Source organism: Nomascus leucogenys, chromosome 19, assembly GCF_006542625.1.
Source record: "Nomascus leucogenys isolate Asia chromosome 19, Asia_NLE_v1, whole genome shotgun sequence".
Classification (NCBI taxonomy): domain Eukaryota; kingdom Metazoa; phylum Chordata; class Mammalia; order Primates; family Hylobatidae; genus Nomascus; species Nomascus leucogenys.
The window spans coordinates 72,043,510-72,063,619 of record NC_044399.1 but is presented as its reverse complement, the minus strand read 5'-3'; positions in this window follow the sequence as shown (position 1 = coordinate 72,063,619).

Sequence of the window (20,110 nt, the reverse complement as noted above, 5' to 3'; positions counted from 1 at the left end):
CTCAAGCAGAAATGCAGAAATCACCCGTCTTCTGTGTCGCTCGGGCTGGGAGCTGGAGACCGGAGCTGTTCCTATTTGGCCATCTTGGCTCCACCCTTTGTCCACTGATTTTTGAGGATCATGATAGAAACTCTAATGGACAACCCTCTAGCAGCACCCCAGAATTCCGAATTCCTGATGGTGGGTTCCAGGCATCTGTATATTTTTAAAGCTCCCAGAGTTTTCTATGATTCTTGATTATTTCCTCGGGATCAATTCCTAGAATTGCTACACCAAAAGTATACTTAGAATTCTTTTAATTCTCATTACCTAGTTGTCCCTCAGAAAGATTACGTGCATTTCACCATCAATTTGTCAGAGCCTGGCTTCTTTACCTTTGCTGATACAGGTATTAGATTTTAAAATGCCTCCCAGCCGAGAGGCCCAAATGGTGCATTGCCAGTGTTTTGATTTGTGTTTCTTAGATTACTACTGAGGCTGAGCATCTCTTCCTATTCATTGGCCGTGTATATTTCTTCATTTCTGAATAGACCTCACAGTGGATTTAAGATTTATAGTTACACTCAGATGTGCAGCAGAAATGTAACTTTCTTCATTTTTTTTTTTTATAACCAAGCTTAACGTGGTCCTGAATTTCTACCATTTCCACTCAGCAGAAACAAGCCAATTTTTGATTCAAAGTAACTTCTTGCTCAGTCACTTCCAGGTGACACAGTCTCACCTCCTGCACCCACTCCCATTCCTTTGGTCTAGTTACTACTCTTTGGCGCCCTCGTCCTTGGGGGCAGCCTCTGCACCAGCTGCGTCTGCTACTGCTGCTGCTAGTAGTGTTCCCTGCTGTCCAGACCCCACCCTGGCTGGAATAGGGGCTGCAGAGGCCCGGGAGATGGACTGCAATAATAGTCTTTAGAGTCCAGCCGGGTCTGTGAACCACTCAGGAGGTGAGAACAAATCAGGAAGAGGGCTCTTCCAGACCCCCTTCTCAGCTACTACTTGTACTGTCTTGATATCACCTCTCATTCCTCCCAGGGGCTGCCAGGGTTCTGGGTGGGAAGCAGACAAAAAACCCTCTGCTCCCAGCCTTTTCTGGGGGCCAAGGAAAAATCTATGGCCACCTTGCTTGATCTTTCAAATTTCTCTCTTCCTTTTTTTTTTTTTTGAGATGGAGTCTCACTCCGTTGCCCAGGCTGGAGTAGTGGTGCGATCTTGGCTCACTGCAACCTCTGCCTCCTGGATTCAAGTGATTCTCCTTTCTCAGCCTCCTGAGTAGCTGGGACTACAGGTGCAAGCCACCACGTCCAGCTAATTTTTGTATTTTTAGGAGAGATGGGGTTTCACCATGTTGGCCAGACGGGTCTTGAACTCCTTACCTCAAGCAATCCACCCACCTCGGCCTCCCAAAGTGCTGGGATTACAGGTGTGAGCCACTGTGCTCGGCCAAGTTTCTCTCTTCTTCTAAGAGAATTTGGTTTCTTTTTGAGTGGAAAAACTGCTGTCGCCTCCTGTTTAGCATCCTCTCAACTCTGTGATCTTGGCTCTAGAGGCTTTGGCTTTGTTTTGATGACATTTGCAAAGAAAACTGTTTCTCTTGCAAATAAAAAATACTTTGACTATTGTTACAGGGAGGTCTTTAAAAGCTCCATTTTGAAAGTTAAATCTGAGCAATAAACTTATTCCTGGGCCAGTGGTTTGCACCGCAGGGTGCTCGTCAGAATCACCTGGAGAGCTTTTAAAACCCTGATGCTCAGGCAGCACCCCAGAATTCAGAATTCCTGACAGTGGGTTCCAGGCATCCATATATTTTTAAGGCTCCCAAAGGGATTCAAATGTGTAACTGGGGTAAAGAAGTACTTGTTCCAAGCTGCAAGTGCCCTACCCATTTCTGGGGCAATGGACCTAACTAACCTCATGGCACTTGAAGACAGGGCTCCAGGAACCCGGGGAACAAACTGGGCTGTGCCACTGAGGCTGGGAATGCTGGTGCATGGGCTTCGCACCTGCAGCTCAGGGCCTTGGAGGCAGAAGGGGCTCTCAGCTGGGTGTGGATTCATCTCCAGCCGGCTTGACAGGCCTGAGATGGAGACTGACAGATGGAACCCTGCTGCGGGGAGCAGGGAGGAGGACTCTGCCCCTAGTTCCTCATTAGCCAGTGTAGGCGGGAAAGGACTTCCTGTGTTGCTGGAGTTTGTCAAAGATCAATATGCTGCAACATATGTTTTACAGCTTCCTGTGGTCTCTGATAAATCTCTTGAGACTCCTTTATTTGTCTTTTTCTCTCCCCAAGGTTATGAAGCCAACTGTTTTCCTCAGTGTACAGATGCGCAGAGGCAGGGAGCTCATTTCCATGAGAAACAGGCTTCTGAGGATGGAGGCTTTGGGGGAAGCTGGCACTCGGCCTACAGGACAAAGTGGTTGGGGTGTGGCAGATGGTGGGAGGCATCTCTCCTCGGCCATGCACAGAACACAGGACAGACCCCTTTGCAAAGACTGATAGAAGCGACTTTGTTGTTTCCTTCACAGCTGCGTGGCTTTTAGCTTTCTATGTGCAAGGCATTTTGATGGAGGAATTGGGCACGTTTCCTGCCCTCTGGACACTTGCCAGGTAGCAGGGGCGATAACTAGCTACCATTATTTCTAGCACCGGCTGCATGTCAGGCACAGGTGATAGAGATGATAATAGTATCAATGAAGCCTCCCACTTACTTAGCTGCTAATATGAGCTTGGCCCTTTAAAGCACTCTCTGTGTTCCTCACAGGAACTGAATGTAAGATGTCTTGCTACTGGAAGTGTGGCCCTGGACCAGTAGCTGCAGCCTTGCCTGAGACCTTCTTAGAAAGGCAATCAGGCTCATCCCAGGCCCCTGAATCTGAATGTGTATCCTAACAAGATCGCCACGTTGTCCTGTACGGCTTGTCATCCCCATTTTACAGACAAGAAAACAGAGGCTCAGTGGGAATTGAGCAACTTGCTCAAGGCCACAGGGCACCTAGAAGTTAAGTGGAGACTTGAACCCACATTCTGGTTCCAAGACCTGCTGGTTTCCCACTCTGCAATGCTGCCTCATGGGACTCAGCAGATGTTGGTAAAGGCTAGACTGCAGTGCCACTGGAGAACTGAGGACTGGAGGAGGAACACTCCCCAGATTTCAGCTTTCAGATGGGGAAACAGCCAGGAGGGCTTCCTGGAGGAGGAGGCGTTTGAATCAGTCCTACAAGAGTGAGCAGGACCTGAAGAGAAGGGGCAGGCTTATTTGAGGTGGAGGAAGCAGCCTGAGCAAAGACAGGGAAGAGTGAGCATCACTCATCTAGAACCTTCTCTTGGTGGCTGCTGACTCCTATGGCCAGACACAGTACAGGATTTGAGATAGGATGGTGGCGATTCAGGAAAGCTTTGATTTCCCACTCGTCTGTGACTGCCAGAGGAAGCAGCCACACAGCCTCTGCCCTGGCTGCAGGGTGCTTAGAAATGGACCTGCCTAGAGGAGGTCTGGACCCTTGGTCCCTGCTTCTCTGGATCTGCCGACCCCTTTCCTCCCATGATTCCCTGCTGTGCCATGCCCTCCCCAACCCGCCCCATCATCCCTTCACTGCTGAACTCAGAGAAAGGCTCACATAGCCCCTGACCCTTGAACAGAGAAACCCCCATCTCTAGGCAATAACCAGTGGTCCAATTGGAGGTCATAATGGGACGTTGTCCCTGTTCCCTGTTCTGATTTTGGCAGTCAGCCGTCTTCTCAAAATATAGATACCAACTGTGGTGGTGGTGCCTGTCAAAGACAAAACCAAACACATAGGGAAATGGATTTTATTTATGTAATATGGAGCGCACCCGAGTTCCGAAGATGAGAATGTCTCTTCAGGGTGGTTTTAGACTTTTAGAGGGAGGAATAGGCAAGTTATAGGTAGGGCGATATTACAGTTAGGATTGTTTTTGTATTCAGGGAGTCTTCATCAGTCAGCTGAACAGAAAATGTTTCTCTCTGTCTAGCAGCTGGCTTCAGGAGGACAAACAATTCAGCCAACAATTTATGAGAAAAAGAATGCGAGTTTAGAGAGTCCGTGTCTGACCTTGTCCTGGATTAACAAGGTGGTCATTCACGGGTCTTATCTAAGTCATATGGGGGAGGGTGATTCTTTGCAGTGAGCTGTTTTCCCAAACACAGAAGGGATATGGGTACTTCTTAACCATCACTGTTTTTGCGAAACACAGGGCTTAGGGAAATTTCAACATCATCATGTCCGAATTTCTATACACAGAGGTGTAAGGAGAACCATCTGATTAGGAGGCGAGGGCCAGGAAAGTCCTTTGAAGTTGTAATTCCATAGAAAGGATGTTGATTTTATTTGGATTGTGTGTTAATACCGATCAATAAAAATAGCAGTTTTCTAGGGATGCTCTTATTAATATTTTACTTAAGTCTACAAAAGCCTGAGTTTTTCACATCTAAAAGTATTTTTACAATCAACATTGTATCATGTTAATGATTGACATGTATGTCAATAATGGAACGAAGAATATGGAGAGTGGAGGGTGCAGCTGAGGCTCCGTGGCTGCCCTCTGAGCTACGCAGTGGCTGAGATTTCCTGCCGGGGGAGGCAAGACATTGCAGTGCAGGGCTTCTCAGATCTTCCTTTGTGGATTCTGGCTTTAGAACCACCTGGGAGGCTTGCTAAAATGCAGATTCCTGGGCCCCCATCAGGACCTGCTGAATCAGGATCTGGGCGTAGAATGGAGTGGGGCTAGGGAGTCTGCACTTTTAACCAGCTCTCTGGTCCTTGGTGGGGTGAAGTCAGAGAAGCCTTCCTTGTGAGTGAGATGATAAAAGTGAGGCCTGAAGAATGAGCGGGGGGAGAGAGGGAGAGAAAGAGCATTCCAGACCCAGGGAAGAGAAGGCCCTGAGGTAGAAAGCCGCCTGGCGCACTTGTAGATCAGATCAAGTGTCCTTGTGGCTGGAGAGAAGCTGGCCAGGAAGGGAGGGCACAGTGTAAGCCTGCAGGAAGAGCCCTGGGCCAGGTCCAGTGGGGCCTGGAGCGCCCTCCTGAGCATTCTGGACTTCATCCTGAGAGATGTGGGAAGTCATGGAGGGTTTTAGTTGAGGGTGGGTGGGTGGGAGAGGTGGGAATGTGAGTTGATCACTGGCTCATCACACCCAAAGTGTCCAAAACTAAACCTCCAGCCCTCAACCTACTCTCCTTCTCAGTGAGGGCCATCGCCCACCCAGACACCTCAGAAGGAAGCCTGGCCATCACCTGGATTCTGCTGACTTGTCCCAAACGTCTCTCGAATCCATCTACTTCTCCCCGCTCACCCCCTCTCCTGCCATTACCTGAGATTGGGCAGTACCTTCTCTCACCTGGACAATGTCAGCAACCTGGGTTTCCTGCCCCCTGGCTCACTCTCCCCACACCCACCCATTCTCCCTACGATGTGGACTGGCCTTACCATTAGGCAGTGGTGAGAGATGAGACTGGGGAGATACCCAAACAGCCTGGTGATCCCCACTGCCCCTGGAAACTGTCCTCGGCACCACGTGCTCCATGACCCCGCCCTGCTCCCCTCTCCATCTCTCACCACTGCCTACTCGACGACCCTCCTGCCACTCCTACCCAGCACCTCCTCCCCTCCAGGCTGCTCCACTCTGCCTGACACTTAGATCACTGACTCCAGCACACGGTCCCAGCTCCAGGCCGCCTTGTCAGGAGGCCTTCCTTGACCTTCCCAGGCTGGGCCAGGAGCTCCCGCTCTGCAGTCTCCTCCCGCCTGCCTGCTCTTCTTGGGGTCTCTCCCGGAGGACCCTGGCCCCCTCTCGGGAGGATCTGGGTATTTCTTCCAGTACTCCTGGCATCTGGCAGAGCAACTGATCTAGGAAGTGCTTTGTGGGTAAATGTTAGCTAAGCAAGGGTAGGTTTCTTGGCTTCCCCTGGATTGCCCAGTGTGGGGCCCTGATGGCAGCAGCAACCTGGTGGCCTTGGCCTGGGGCTGTTGCTTTCTGGAATATTCTCCTCCCAGCTCCTCGCCTCCCTGCTTCTTCGTCTTCTCCCCTTTGGCTTTAATGCTTGTGAGACCATCCAGGATAATTAAGAGAGAGGAGTTTTATGCTGTTTATGGGACTTTGATCAAAGATTTTAATTAACCTACCTTGCTTTAAGCCTTTAAAAGTTCATTCCCCAGGGCTGACCATTTGATAATGGAATTAATGCTTCTAGGCAGAGTGGGGGAGTGGGGGAAGCAGGAAGCAGGAGGGCTGACAAGGAGGGCCTAGCGATTGTCTCATTAATCCTTCCCCAGATGGGTAGATTTCGGCTCAACATAAAAGACTTGTCTCAGTCTGGGCTATTCACCCATGGAATAATGGGGTTGGAGTGGTGGTGAGACCCCCATCGCTGGAGGTATGCTAGCAGATACTAGACAGTCTCCTAGGAGGGAGGTTAAAGTCAGTCATCGCCTCATTGATTAGACGAGGTCACTTTTAGGGACCTGCAAGACCTACGAGTCACTCTCTCTCTCCCTATGCCATGCTGGGGAGGGGCAGGGTGCACAGTCTGACTCACACCTAGAGCTTTGGTTTGAGATCAAACCAGTATTTCTAATAAGAAGACAAAGATTAAAGGCAGCAACCCCATGAAGCTAACATACCCCTTGCAAAAAATCACTCTTCTAACCAGCCTTCATGGAAGCTGCTCAGAGGGCGTACTTATCCGTGCAGATACCACCTCATGGGTTCAGACCTGTGCATCTACTTTAGAAGCCCCGAACTCATTGTCACTGGGGAGGCAGTCCTGCAGGTGGGGGTTCCTGAGCAGACATGCATCAGACACCCCTGGAAAGAGCCTTCCTGGAGCACAGGCCCTGCCTGTTCTCAGACGCCAGTGTCTTCTGGTAACAAGCACCTCCTTTAATTCAGGTAAGGATCTTGGTGAGACAGTCTGCTATTTTGAACTTGAGGGAAAAGGGAGTGCAGTCAGGAATGTCTGTGGTAGGTGGGGTGGGGAACGCAGGAAGGAATTAGGGTTCTTAGCTAAGATCTATTGAGTTGATTATTTTCCAGACACTGTGGCAAGCACTCTATGTGTGTTAACTCATGTAATCTGACTGCTATTATTTTTCCCATCTAATAGATGAGGAAATCTAGGCCCTTTGAAATATGGCTCCCCAGGGGACAGAGGATGAAGGTCACAGAGTTTCTGGCCCTCTCTGGTCTGGACTGCAGCATGCTTTCCCCCAGCACTCCAGAAATTTTCCACCTACAAGAACTGGCTCATGTCTTCCCTACCATTCTTCAAGGTTTCGCTGAAATGTTGGTGCCCAGCGGCCCATGCCCCGCCCAACTCCTCCCATCCTAAGCCCCTGGGAGCTTTCACTGGATTCCCAAAATGCTCACTGGTACTTGTATTTTGCCAGTTATGTCCTTCTTTCTGGCGTTATAAATATCCGTTTCAATGCCCAACCCTCCAGCCCCTAGACAGAGATGATTTCAAGGTGGCGAGACCATGTTTAATTTATCTTTGTCTTAGTCCCCCACCCAGCATAAACCCCACATTTCACAAGTGATGTTGAATAAAATGAAAGAGGAAAAGCTCCACTTCTCCATCATTAGGTTCTGAGCTGATAAATAGAAATATTAAGGTGTCAATCAACAAGCATTTCCTGAGTCCTGGTCAAACGAGCAAGGTTCCCCTGTCCCCGTCGCAGGGCGTGCATTGGGGGTGTGGCTCACCTCTTCAGTGCCTCACTGCTCAAATTCTAGGGGAGCATACAGACAGGCAGGCTGTGGGGGCTCTGACCCCACGGCAGTGTCTAGGGGTGAGTGTTCACAGCTGAAGCCCCAGTGGGCGTGTGTCACATGGTGCTCTTTTAGTTTGCTGTCTGTAGGCGGCTTGTGTTAACCAACTCAATTAGAGCCCCTGCCTTATTACAAGGACAGATTTCTGTATCCCGGGGTTTCTTGCCTTGGTGTACCACAAGCATCGGATCACACGTGGGCTTGGAGAATGAGTGCAAGCTTTTATTGAGAAGAAGTAGCTCTCAGCAGATGAAGGAGCCAGAAGGGAGATGGTTTTCCCCTGGAGTCGGGCCCCGTGGAGGCCCCACTCTTCTCGGACTGCTCCATCCCAGCTCTGCGTTGTTTTGTTGGTCGATGGCCGGCCAGTGTGCTGGTGCCTGACCGTGTGTTCTTCCACCGGTGTGCTCCTCTCCATGTCCTCTCGAGGACATCCAGCTGCTTGTGTCTTCCACCCATGTGCTCCTCTCAATGTCTGCCTGTCTGCCTGATAGGGTCCTAGATTTTTTTTTTTTTTTTTTTGAGGTGGAGTTTTGCTCTTGTTGCCCAGACTGGAGCGCAGTGGCGTGATCTCGGTTCACCTCAACCTCCGCCTCCCAGGTTCAAACAATTCTCCTGCCTCAGCCTGGTCAGGCTGGTCTTGAACTCCCGACCTCAGGTGATCCTCCCGCCTCAACCTCCCAAAGTGCTGAGATTACAGGCATGAGCCACCGCATGCCCCCCTGGGTCTCCGGTTTTTATAGGCCCAGGATGGGGGCATGGTAGGCCAGGGTGGTCTTGGGAAATGCAACATTTGGGCAGGAAATGCCTGTCCTGGCCTAGGTCTGTGGCGGCGGAGCCCTAGCCAGGGACCATGCCCTCCTCTACGCAGCACTTCCCTTCCCCACTTCTGTATTATTTAAAGGGACCACGTTCTTCCCTTCCCAGCGCTTCCCTGTCACTGGAAACTATGTATCACCTGGGGGTGGGGAGGAGGTGGGGTTGCTTCTCATCATAAGCCCTTCTACAGCCTTTGACTTTTTTTTTTTGAGACAAGGTCTCTCTCTGTCACCCAGGCTGGAGTGGGGTGGCATGATCATAGCTCACTGCAGCCTCAAACTCCTGGGTTCAAGCGATCTTCCCACCTCAGCCTCCTGTGTAGATGGGACCACAGGCATGCATCACCACACCTGGCTAATTTTTTTTTTTTTTTTTTGGGTAGACACAGGGTCTCATTATATTTCCCAGGCTGGTCTCAAACTCCTAGCCTCAAGTGATCCTTCTACCTCAGCCTCCAAAAGCACTGGGATTACAGGCATTAGTTACTGTGCCCAGCCTGAATTTTTAAATTATGTGTATATATTACTTTGCTTTAAAATGCATATTTAACAATGACATAAATGGCATTTTCTTTCGTGTCTTAAAATCACCAACCAGAGGGCAAAAAGCCAAATTCCAAGTGGCTAAGCATGACCCTTATAAGGGAACTGTCAGTTTCCCATTGGGTGGCCTGGGTTCAGAGGGAAGCCCCTGTTTTCCCCAATTATGTCCAGTGTCTCCAATGAGACAGAGGAAAAGGAGCAATGTTTCTTTTTCTTTTCTTTTTTTTTGAGATGGAGTCTCACTCTGTCACCCAGGCTGGAGTGCAGTGGCGTGGTCTCGGCTCACTGCAAGCTCCGCCTCCCGGGTTCACACCGTTCTCCTGCCTCAGCCTCCCGAGTAGCTGGGACTACAGGCGCCCGCCATCACGCCCGGGTAATTTTTTGTATATTTAGTAGAGACGGGGTTTCATTATGTTGGCCAGGCTGGACTCGAACTCAGAGCAATGTTACTTTAGGAAGCCATTTCTGCAGAGGCTTGTCGTGGTCATAAGATGCCAGCTCTGACAAGGAGCCCCTTTCATGCCTATGCTGTAGGAGAGGCTTGAGGGCCAGGCCTGGGGAGCATGGATTCTGTCTTGGATTCCTCCCCTGGTCCTGCTGTTGGAAAAGGCTATGCTGGGAGCAGGGTTCTTGAGGCAGGTATCAGAGATGCAGGAGAAGAGGCGAGAGAGAAAGCAAGCATCTCTGTCTACATTCAGAAATTAGATACAAGGCCTGAAGTTTTCCCACACCTCTGAGAAATTCAGGTGAGGAAAAGGCACAGGTTCCCTTTTACAAAGATAAGATACATTTAGAGTTTGATTAAGCATTGAGGGAGAACAGCTGGAGTTAGTGGGGACAGTACTTATTATAATGCCTGTTTTAAGAAGTAGTCACGTTTTGGGGGAACAATACCATGGATTGTTTGCTATGGCCTAGAGTATCATGGATAAGAGGGTATGCTCTGGGATCAGTCTGGGCTCTGCCTGTCTTTAGCCCTGTGGCCCTGATCAGGTTTCTTCACCTCTCTGGGCCTCAGTTTCCTCATCTGTGAAACGGGAACAATGATAGTACCTACCTCTGAGGTTGTTGTGGGGATTAATTGAGCTAATACATGTAGCTCATGTATTACTGTATGGCTGGCACATAGTAAGTGTCCCATAAATGTGAGTTGCTATTATTTATGATCGCTATTACTATCACGTGGGATCTGCTGACTGTGATGGGGAGAAGCCAGCCAGGGGTGCACATAGTCAAATCCTAAGGTGCCACCGTCACTATCACCGAAGGAGGACATAGCTGACTTCTGAGGCTTATCTACATTGCTCAGCCTTGTGCTGGAAGGTGGCAGGGAGGGAACAGCTGCATCTGCCACAGCCCCAAATCCAAAGTGGGAAAGGGGCTCGGGATTGCACACAGATGCCCTGAGGCTGTAAGGAATGCCGCTTTGGAGAGCTCCTTGGAAGGAAAGCTTTGGGGGAGCTGAAGCAGAGGGTCTCAAATTTAGAGTGCATCAGAATCGCTGGGAAACTCATTGAATTTCAGCTTCCCAGGTTCATGGTTATTGGGCAGGGCTGCAGCATCTGCCTTTGCAACAAACATCTCTAAGTAATTATGATGCAGTTTTCCTTAGTCTGCAGTTACCTGGGAGACACGGCACACGTAGCTTCTGAGAAATGAGCACCTGAGCTCCCTCACATGAACTGACTTTCTTCTTGGCTGAGAGAACTTCAGAGGTGCTAGGTTTTTAATCAGGGTTCCTGGCACCCTGACTCTGACCCTCAGCTAAGCCCTTGCCATGAATATAAGCTTAGTTTTTATTCTGATCACAGACAGAGCCACAGGCGGACTGGCCATAGGCCGTTCTGGTCCTTGCTATATACTCATCCCTAATCCTTACCACATACTGACCTCTACCCATGACCTCAGCAAAAATCCTGACTGTGGTCACCAATGAAGCCCTCATCATAAACATAGACTAGCCTTTGCCTTTGACCCTTCTCCAGGCAGAGCGCCAAGCACAAGCTCAGCCAGCTGACTCTCACGTGAGGGGATGTGGATGGTTCTGCGGAGCCTCCTCCTCCCCCAGGGCTGGAGACACAGCTGAGAGCCCACGCCCTGCTTGGCGGCCTCTGGTGGGGTTGAGGAGAGGGCTCTGGGACACAGGGACTGTGCGTGAAAGGCGACCCTAGCTCCACACACAAGGCTGATTAACGTGCATCATGCTTCCCTCATTCCCCAGGCACCTTCTCCAGATCATTGCTCCTCTGATTAATTCCTCAGAACAAAGCTTGCAGCACTTATGTGGAGATTGACGGGAGGACCCCGAGGCTGTTCCCTGGCCAGCTCCTAGGCCTTTCCTGAGTGCTTGCACTGGCCAAGTGTCTGAGGGGCAGGGGGGCCTGATGCCCAGAACCTGGCCAGAATGCAGACAGTGTCCTGCCTCCAGGATGATGGGTTTGCTGGTTCTTTGGAGACAGTTTCCCTCTGGAGCCAAATCAAGTGAGTGACATTCTGACTTAGGAGTCACTGACATACTGGATTGAAATCTGTCAGGAGGTGAAATTGGTTCTCCTTTACAAAGATAAGATAAAAGTTGAGTTTATCTTACTGCTACCACCATCACCATCGTTATCTTTGCTCTCTATCTGCACTATGAAAAATTCTTTACTTGAGTAATTTCGTTTAACCCTTAAATCCCAGGATTAAAACAAATAATGAGTAACTCAGTGTATATGAGTATCACTACTGACAGGAGGTGACACATCACTCCATTGAGTTCAGGACCAGGGAAGTGAATTCCTCAGTGGACTTGCAGATTTCCCATTACTATACTCTGAAACATAAGAAATCCATGTAACTTCCTTTGTTTTCTTGGCTACAAGAAAATTCCTGAATTTCTCTCAATTGCTGTAGCTTTCCACTGCTGAAAGTTCACGATGTAACTCTTTTCTACCCATCTGTCATTATTTCTTGGTTCCCAATTAGTAAACAAAAAATACATAAAAATTATAGTTTTGATGGTATTTGAGTCTGCACTACAAATAAATATGTGTATAAATGAACTGAAAATGCTGAACATTATTCTAAAGCCAATGTATTGATTGTGTGTTGGTTCTTCTCCAGTACAGTGGAGTACGCTCCTAACAGACTCCTAATAGACTGACCCTCCTTCAGGTAATAACCATAAACCCTAGATAAAATATAAAAATCTGAAAGGCTTTGAGTAGTGAACAAAGACAGGCAGATTGTGTGGTGTATTTGAAACTTGGAAGAAGGGACTAGCCTGAAGTGGGTTTCCCCTTTTGATGACTTTTGATTTGAAGGAAGCTACGGTCATGACATAGCACAGAACATCAAATATTCTGATAGAAAGCCCACTGTCTTTCTGGCCTGAAGAACCAGAGGACAGAGACAGAGGACAGCTGCTAGAAAATGAGGGAATGAATTCCAGAAAGGAAATAAGCAGAGAAAAGGGCCCCAAATTCTGTGAATAAATTCTGCTGAAGTCTCTGGCTGATCCCTGAATTGTGCATAAATGGTTCAGACCCAAAGAAGCTTGCAGCTAAGGCCAAAACACCTGAAATGAAATTAGATCTGCTGCCCACATCAGATGAGATAGAGTTTGTAGTTTGAAACTCAACAAGTTCGATGCTTGTTAAATAAAAACATTAACACTCTTCAGAGTAATATGACAGAATCCAGAGTCTGAACAATGTAACAATCCACAAAATTAAAATCCAAAAGTATTTGATGTATGAAAAAACACAAAAATGGGACCAATTCTCAAAGGAAAAGACCATCAATAGAGGTCATCTTCATGACCTAGAGACTGAAATGATCACACAAAGGTGTTGAAGCAACTACAACTGTAGTTGTATTATAATTATGGGAAACGTGGTTATAATGGATTTTAAAAAAGGGAAATCTTAACAGAAATAGAGATCCTATAGAAAAAGAACAAAATACAAATTCTAGAACTAAAAAACAATTATATAAAATAAATAATTCACTAGGTGGACTTATTAGCAGAAAGGAAGTGATGGAAGAGTCAGTGAACTTGAAGGTAGATTAATACAAATGACTAAATCTGAGGAGCAAAGGAAAAAGATGGATAAAAAAAGAACAGAGCTTCAGGGACTTATAGGGGAAATATAAAACTCTCTAACTTATAAATAATTGGAGTCCCAAGGAGAAAACCAGATAAAAACCATGATAGGAAATAACCACACAAATCTTCCAAAGTTTGGAGATTAGGACATACATTTACAAATTCATGAATCTTAGCAAGCCTGAAAGAGAATAAATAAGAAAGTCATGCCTAGACATGTCAGAATTTAACTGCTAACATCAGTGTCAACCAGAAGGGTTTTTGCTATGAGTGTATTCATTTATTCAATGAGTATTTCTTGAGCTGTGTATCAGACACTGTTGGTGTGCTATGAGCACAACCTAATGCTGGAATCTTTAGGAGAGGAATGGGGGCAATTACTGGAATTGGTTTAAGATTATGTTTTGTTCAGTAAGATCAAATTTACATGAAGAATACAAGCAGAATAAACCCGGAGTTCAGGACATGAAGACAGTTCAGGAACACAAGATATCCTTGAACTGAGCATCTCAGAAGAAGAGCATCGAAGACTTTGTGGGGAGGGGAGTGAGGTCTGATGGGCGAGGAGACTTTAAAAACTCAGGTGGAGCATTTATGGGCAGGGACAACGAAGCATCCTCTGACTCTGGGCTGTTCTGCAGTGACTTCAGTCTAGATAAAAGTCTGGATAAAAGAGGAGGGGTCATTGTATAGCTTTGTGACGGTCCCATAGGCTGCAGGAGGAGTTGTTTCGAGGCAAGTGCTAGAAAGTTACCCTTGTAGTGTTGGTGTCTTGGTGAAAGAGGGTCACTCATCAATTCATCATGAAACTGAGTGAGTGAGGGGGTCTCTGTTTAGAATTAAGGATGGGCATATTACCATGGGGAGCCAGAATGGAAGATCATGAGATGAAGGCTAATCAACCAAGAGGAGGCAGGAGGGGCGAGAAGCAGGCAGGGGCAGTCTTTCCCTCTGAAAACATTCTCCAAAAGAGGCCTCTTCGTCACAAAATATTTGAAGTTAATATGTCCACATGACAGTAGTTAAGATAGTAAAAAAAATACATCAGTTGGAGAAATATGAAAGCAAGGGACATGGGTTCAACACTTGACTGAAACATCAGTGGCCAGATGATGATCCGTGTAGGGAGAAGAGATGAATGATGGTATCTTTTTCAGTGTTCACCTTCCATGGGGGGCAGAGCTCCTTTCTCAGGTTGCCTCTTGTATTAGGGTTCTCCAAAGAAACAGAACTTACAGGGTGTGGGTGTAGATATAGCTATAGGTATAGATATAGATATATCTTAGTTGACAGGATTAATAGGATGTGGATACAGATTAGATATGGATGTTGGTAACTTACAGGTCACATTTGGCAGGCTTCCAAATCAATCTCCTGGGGTAGGTCTTATGATGATTCATGGCTTACATCCTGTCCCTGAGTAAAGAATCTTTTTTTTTTTTTTTTTTTTTTTTTTTTGAGATGGAGTCTCGCTTTGTTGGCCAGGCTGGAGTGCGGTGATATGATCTCGGCTCACTGCAACCTCCGCCTCCCGGGTTCAAGTGATTCTCCTGCCTCGGACTCCTGAGTAGCTGCGACTACAGGTTCCCGCCACCACGCCTGGCTAATTTTTGTATTTTTTATAGTAGAGACAGTTCCATCACATTGGTCAGGCTGGTCTCGAACTCCTGACCTTAGGTAATCCGCCCCCCTCAGCCTCCCAAAGTGCTGGGATTACAGGCATGAGCCACTGTGCCTGGCCCCTCTGAGTAACAAATCTTATTGTGAGTCCCTCAAGTCTTATTGTGAATTCCTCAAATTTTTGATGTGCTGATCAATATGTAACCTATTAACACTGAAACGGACACTGATTTGTTTCTGATGCATGAAGTTTTGCTGATTGCCTTGCTGTAGGACATTTTGGCCAGTATGCTGTAAACTGTAGCTGATGATTGTAACCTCTGAATTGAACCCACCAATAAAAAAGAGCAACTCTGATATGAGAAGACCCCCTCCCTTCTCCTAAACGTTCTCCTAATGGCATTCCAACTTGTGACAGACTTTGGAACACACCTAAATTTGTTGGTGTGTCTTTCCAGGTTGATGCTCACATTTGACTTCTGCTAAAGCTTTTTCAATTTATTTCTGCCTCAACAGCCTTAATTTTGATCGACAGTATATAGATTTATTTTAAGGAATAGGTGCATGGAATAATGGAGGTTGGCAAGCCTAAAATTCACAGGATAGGCCATCCTGCTGGAGACCCAGGAAAGGGCCACGGTTGCAGTTCTTGTCTGAAACCATCTGCTGGCAGAATTCCCTCTTGCTTGGGGGAGAGCCATCTTTTGTTCTATTTAGGCTTTCAACTGATTGGATGAGGCCCACCCACTCATGGAAGGCACTCTACTCAAAGTCCACCAATTTACATGTCAAACTCATCCAAAAACACCCACCCAGAAACATCCAGAATAATGTTTGACCAAATACCTGGGCACCATGGCCCAGCCAAGTGGACATACAAAATTAACCATCATAGCTCCCTTGATGGGGGACTGAGGTAGGCTTTTGGATGCAAGGAGGGGATGTCTCACATCTCAGTGAGGCTTTGCCCTCCACTTGGGACCCTGGATTCTGTTTGTGAAAGGTCCTGATTGAGGACAGGAGAAGGAGTGGTAACCACAGACTGAGGGTGGGGGATCGCAGACTACACGGCTGTGTCCACAATATCAGGTTCCAAAGGTGGGAAATAAGAGATAACACTAGGATGGCCGGGCACGGTGGCTCACACCTATAATCCCAGCACTTTGGGAGGCCGAGGGGGGTGGATCACGAGGTCAAGAGATTGAGACCATCCTGGCCAACATGGTGAAACCCGGTCTCTACTAAAAATACAAAAATTAGCTGGGCGTGGTGGCTCGCACCTGTAGTCCCAGCTACTCGGGAGGCTGAGGCAGGAGAATCACTTGAACCCGGGAGGTGGAGGTTGCAGTAAGTCGAGATCCTGCCACTGCACTCCAGCCTGGCAACAGAGTGAGACTCTGTCTCAAAAAAAAAGAAAAAAAAAAGACGTTAACACTAGAACTAATGACAAATACCTGCACAGTGCCTACCATGTGCCAACACTGTCCTAAGGACTTTGTATATTTTAATGCACTTAGTCCCCCAGTAACCTTGTGATATAGTACTCTTATTATCCCCATCATACAAATGATGAAAAAAAAACTAAGGCCAAGCTGGGGTTTGAACCCAGGGAGTCTAACTCTAGAGATTTCACTCTGAATTACTGATCTATACTGAAGGGCAAGTTGGGAATGGCTTGACTAAGAAAGATAAGAGATGAAGACCAGGAGATAGAAGCATGTTCTAGTGTTAATCTCAAGTAACTATTTTTTTTTCCTCTAAAAGGCTTAAGTTAACTAGTGGGTAACGTTGCCTTTGGAGAAGGAGGTCTCAGAGGAAACTGTTCTCATCTAAGAGTTTTTAGATGAGAACGAAGAATGAGTGTCTCAGGTTTTGGTGTCAGTGCTTGCTTAGACAGAATATTCAATCTTTGATTTTTCAAAACTTAGGGAATTGTATACATGTGGGTGTGTTTGTATGCATTCAGCAGTTTTGGCTTGTTCATTCATTGAGTCACTTTTTTTTTTTGAGCTCCAGGAATGTGCTGGCACTGATGACACAGTGATGACCAAGATAGACAAGGACCTGCTCTAGCCTGACAAGCTGGTAAGGAGAGACAGAAAACATCTAAGAAAACAAGGATCTTAGATTGTCAAAGTGCATCCTAGTTTGGCTCTATGAGAGGGACTTGGGTGCTGGTAGTTTACCTAGGAAGTGATATCAAGAAGCACAAATTGGGCCGGGCGCGGTGGCTCATGCCTGTAATCACAGCACTTTGGGAGGCTAAGATGGATGGATCACCTGAGGTCAGGAGTTCAAGACCAGACTGGCCAACAGAGTGAAACCCTATTTCTACTAAAAGTACAAAAATTAGCCAGGCGTGGTGGCACGCACCTGTAATCCCAGCTACTCGGGAGGCTGAGGTGGGAGAATTGCTTGATCACTTGAACCTGGGAGGCCGAGGTTGCAGTGAGCCGAGATGGCGCCACTGCACTCCAGGCTGGGCGACAGAGCAAGACTCTGTCAAAACAAAACAAAACAAAACAAAAAACAAAACAAAACAAAACAAACAGCACAAATTGGGAGGTGGGAAACAGGGAAGGGAAAAAAAGCCCGTAACACGTGCATTCATGAAGGGGTATCGCTGTGAGCAGGAACTCAGTCCAGTGGGGCCTCTGAGGAGTGGTGACGCTTGCTCAGGATCATCCCAATGAGAGGTGGGAACTGGGAGTGCCTCTGTTTACTCCCATCTCCCACTGGCTGAGGGTTGTCTCCAGGGTTGGTCACTTCTCCATGCTCATGGGTTGTGCATTTGGGAAGCTGGACACGTTCTGTGGGGGAGAGGACACCCTTAGGTTGAGAAGCAGAGAGACCCAGGCTCTTGTCTAGGGAGGCAGCCTGCGAGCTGGAACAGTCTGCCTCAGCTCCAGATAAACTCAGAAGCTGGCCACAGGGCTGTGGACAGCGTGTCCACTATGAGGGCCCTGCAGTGGGGGACGGTTTTGCTTGTTCAAGGAGCCAAAAGGACTGAACAGGTGATGGAGGACAGGAGGAGCTGGGCTGGAGAGGTGGGTAGAGGCCAGGCCCCCACTGCCCAGCCACCAGCATAGGGGCTGTGGATTTTCTAAGTACAGAAGAAGTCACAGAGGGTTTCACGCAGAAGTGCAAAATGAGCTGAGGGTAATTTTTAAAATATGAGAGAGGAGTAAATGCCTGGAGAAGGTAAGGAAGGTTGGGCTCCAGGGCACATGCACATGGGCCTCTGAGAGGAGCAGGGATGCATCTTCCATTAAGACAGGAGCAAGAGTGGGCACCCGCCTCACACAGGGTTGGCCTAGGAACAGGAGGGAGCTTCTGTTGTTATTTCCTTTTCTTTCTACTGTGGAGAATGAGGTGCCCCTATTGGCCAAAATTGGGGTGGGAGGGGATTAAAGGAGAGTGAAGTGACAGTTTTCTTTCTTTCTTTTTTAATTAATTTTTTTTTTGAGACGGAGTTTCACTCTTTTTGCCCAGGCTGGAGTACAGTGGCGCTATCTCGGCTCACTGCAACCTCCGCTTCCCGGATTCAGGTGATTCTCCTGCCTCGGCCTCCTGAGTAGCTGGGATTACAGGCGTCCTACACCACACTTGGGTAATTTTTTGTATTTTTAGTAGAGACAGGGTTTCACCATATTGGCCAGGCTGGCCTCGAACTCCTGACCTCAGGCGATCTGCCTGCCTCGGCCTCCCAAAGCGCTGGGATTGCAGGTGTGAGCCTACATGCATAGCCGACAGAACAGTTTTCTGAGAGAGCCACAAAGTGAACTCATGAGATTAACATGGGAGGGCGGTCCGGAGGGCTGAGTCTCTGAGTGAATTCTGTGGTCATGAATTGAAAGCCTAAAAAATCAGAATTGGGTCATTTGAAGTGATTTTCTTGGGTGACATTTAGCTGCTCTCGTATGGGTGAGCAGAAGTGAGACAGTTGGATTGGAGCAGGCTGGGGTTTGGCTAGGAGAGTGCAGCCGAGGCAGCAAGGAAAGGGTGCTGGGGGCCTCTCAAGAGAGCGGGGGGAATGGGGTTGGTGGCTGGAACCCAGGGTCCCCTGTCTGTATGTGCAGGGCTCTTGAAAGATGTGCACCACGGGGAGTCAATTTGGCTACGGTTTTTGAGTTTGTGCTCCACGACTGAAAATGCATTTATTTCCACACCACCTTCTCTCCACTTCATTCCCTTTCATTCATTAGGGTAATTGTGAAAAGTATATGAAGTATCTCAATTTTTTTTGAGTATAAAAACCTATTCTAAACATCAAATTGTTTTCTAGGCTTCCAAATGAGTTGTTTAATATCCACCGAGATAGAAAATATCCGATCAACAGCTATACTAGGGGGACATTTATTTATAGAGCTATATATTTCACAGGTATTACCTCAATACAGTCTTATTTTATAAAATTTAAATACAGAGCAAACCGTGGTCAGTTAAAATTTCCAAATGCGAGTCAAGGTTTATTGCTTATTAATGAAGTATTCTAACACAGGTAGCAAAGGGAGTGAGCTGTTCAAAGATCCTGGGAGAGAGATTTGCCTCTTTTAGCTGGACATGGACGTTTCTTTCTTGCCTCGTCGTCACCTAGCTAGAAACAGCTTGCTGTCTGGCATCGCATGGTCAGAAAAAATCGGGTTCCTCTCAGTGGTGGGGCATGGATAATTTGGAACCACCATCAGACATGACTCACTGATCGAAAACACCAAGTCACAGATCTGAGAAGTAAAGGATAGCGAATTGATCTGGGCCTATTAATTGAATGTTTCAAGCAACAGGGTTTATATCCCATTCACCCACAGGTATCACTCACAGGCCCAGGGCCTGGCCTTTCACTGAAGCTCTCAAAACATGTCTCCAGCCTGCTCTCAAAGACGGTGAACACACAATTTGCTTCCATCTCAGTTTTGGGCAAAACATCACTTTCTTTTTTTTTTTTTTGAGACGGAGTCTCTCTCTGTCACCCAGGCTGGAGTCCAGTGGTGCGATCTCAGCTCACTGCAAGCTCCGCCTCCCGGGTTCATGCCATTCTCCTGCCTCAGCCTCCCGAGTAGCTGGGATTCCAGGCGCCCGCCACCACGGCCGGCTAATTTTTTGTATTTTTTAGTAGAGATGAAGTTTCACCGTGTTAGCCAGGATGGTCTCGATCTCCTGACCTCGTGATCTGTCCGCCTCGGCCTCCCAAAGGGCTGGGATTACAGGCGTGAGCCACTGCGCCCAGCCAAAACATCACTTTCATACATGAAAGTCGC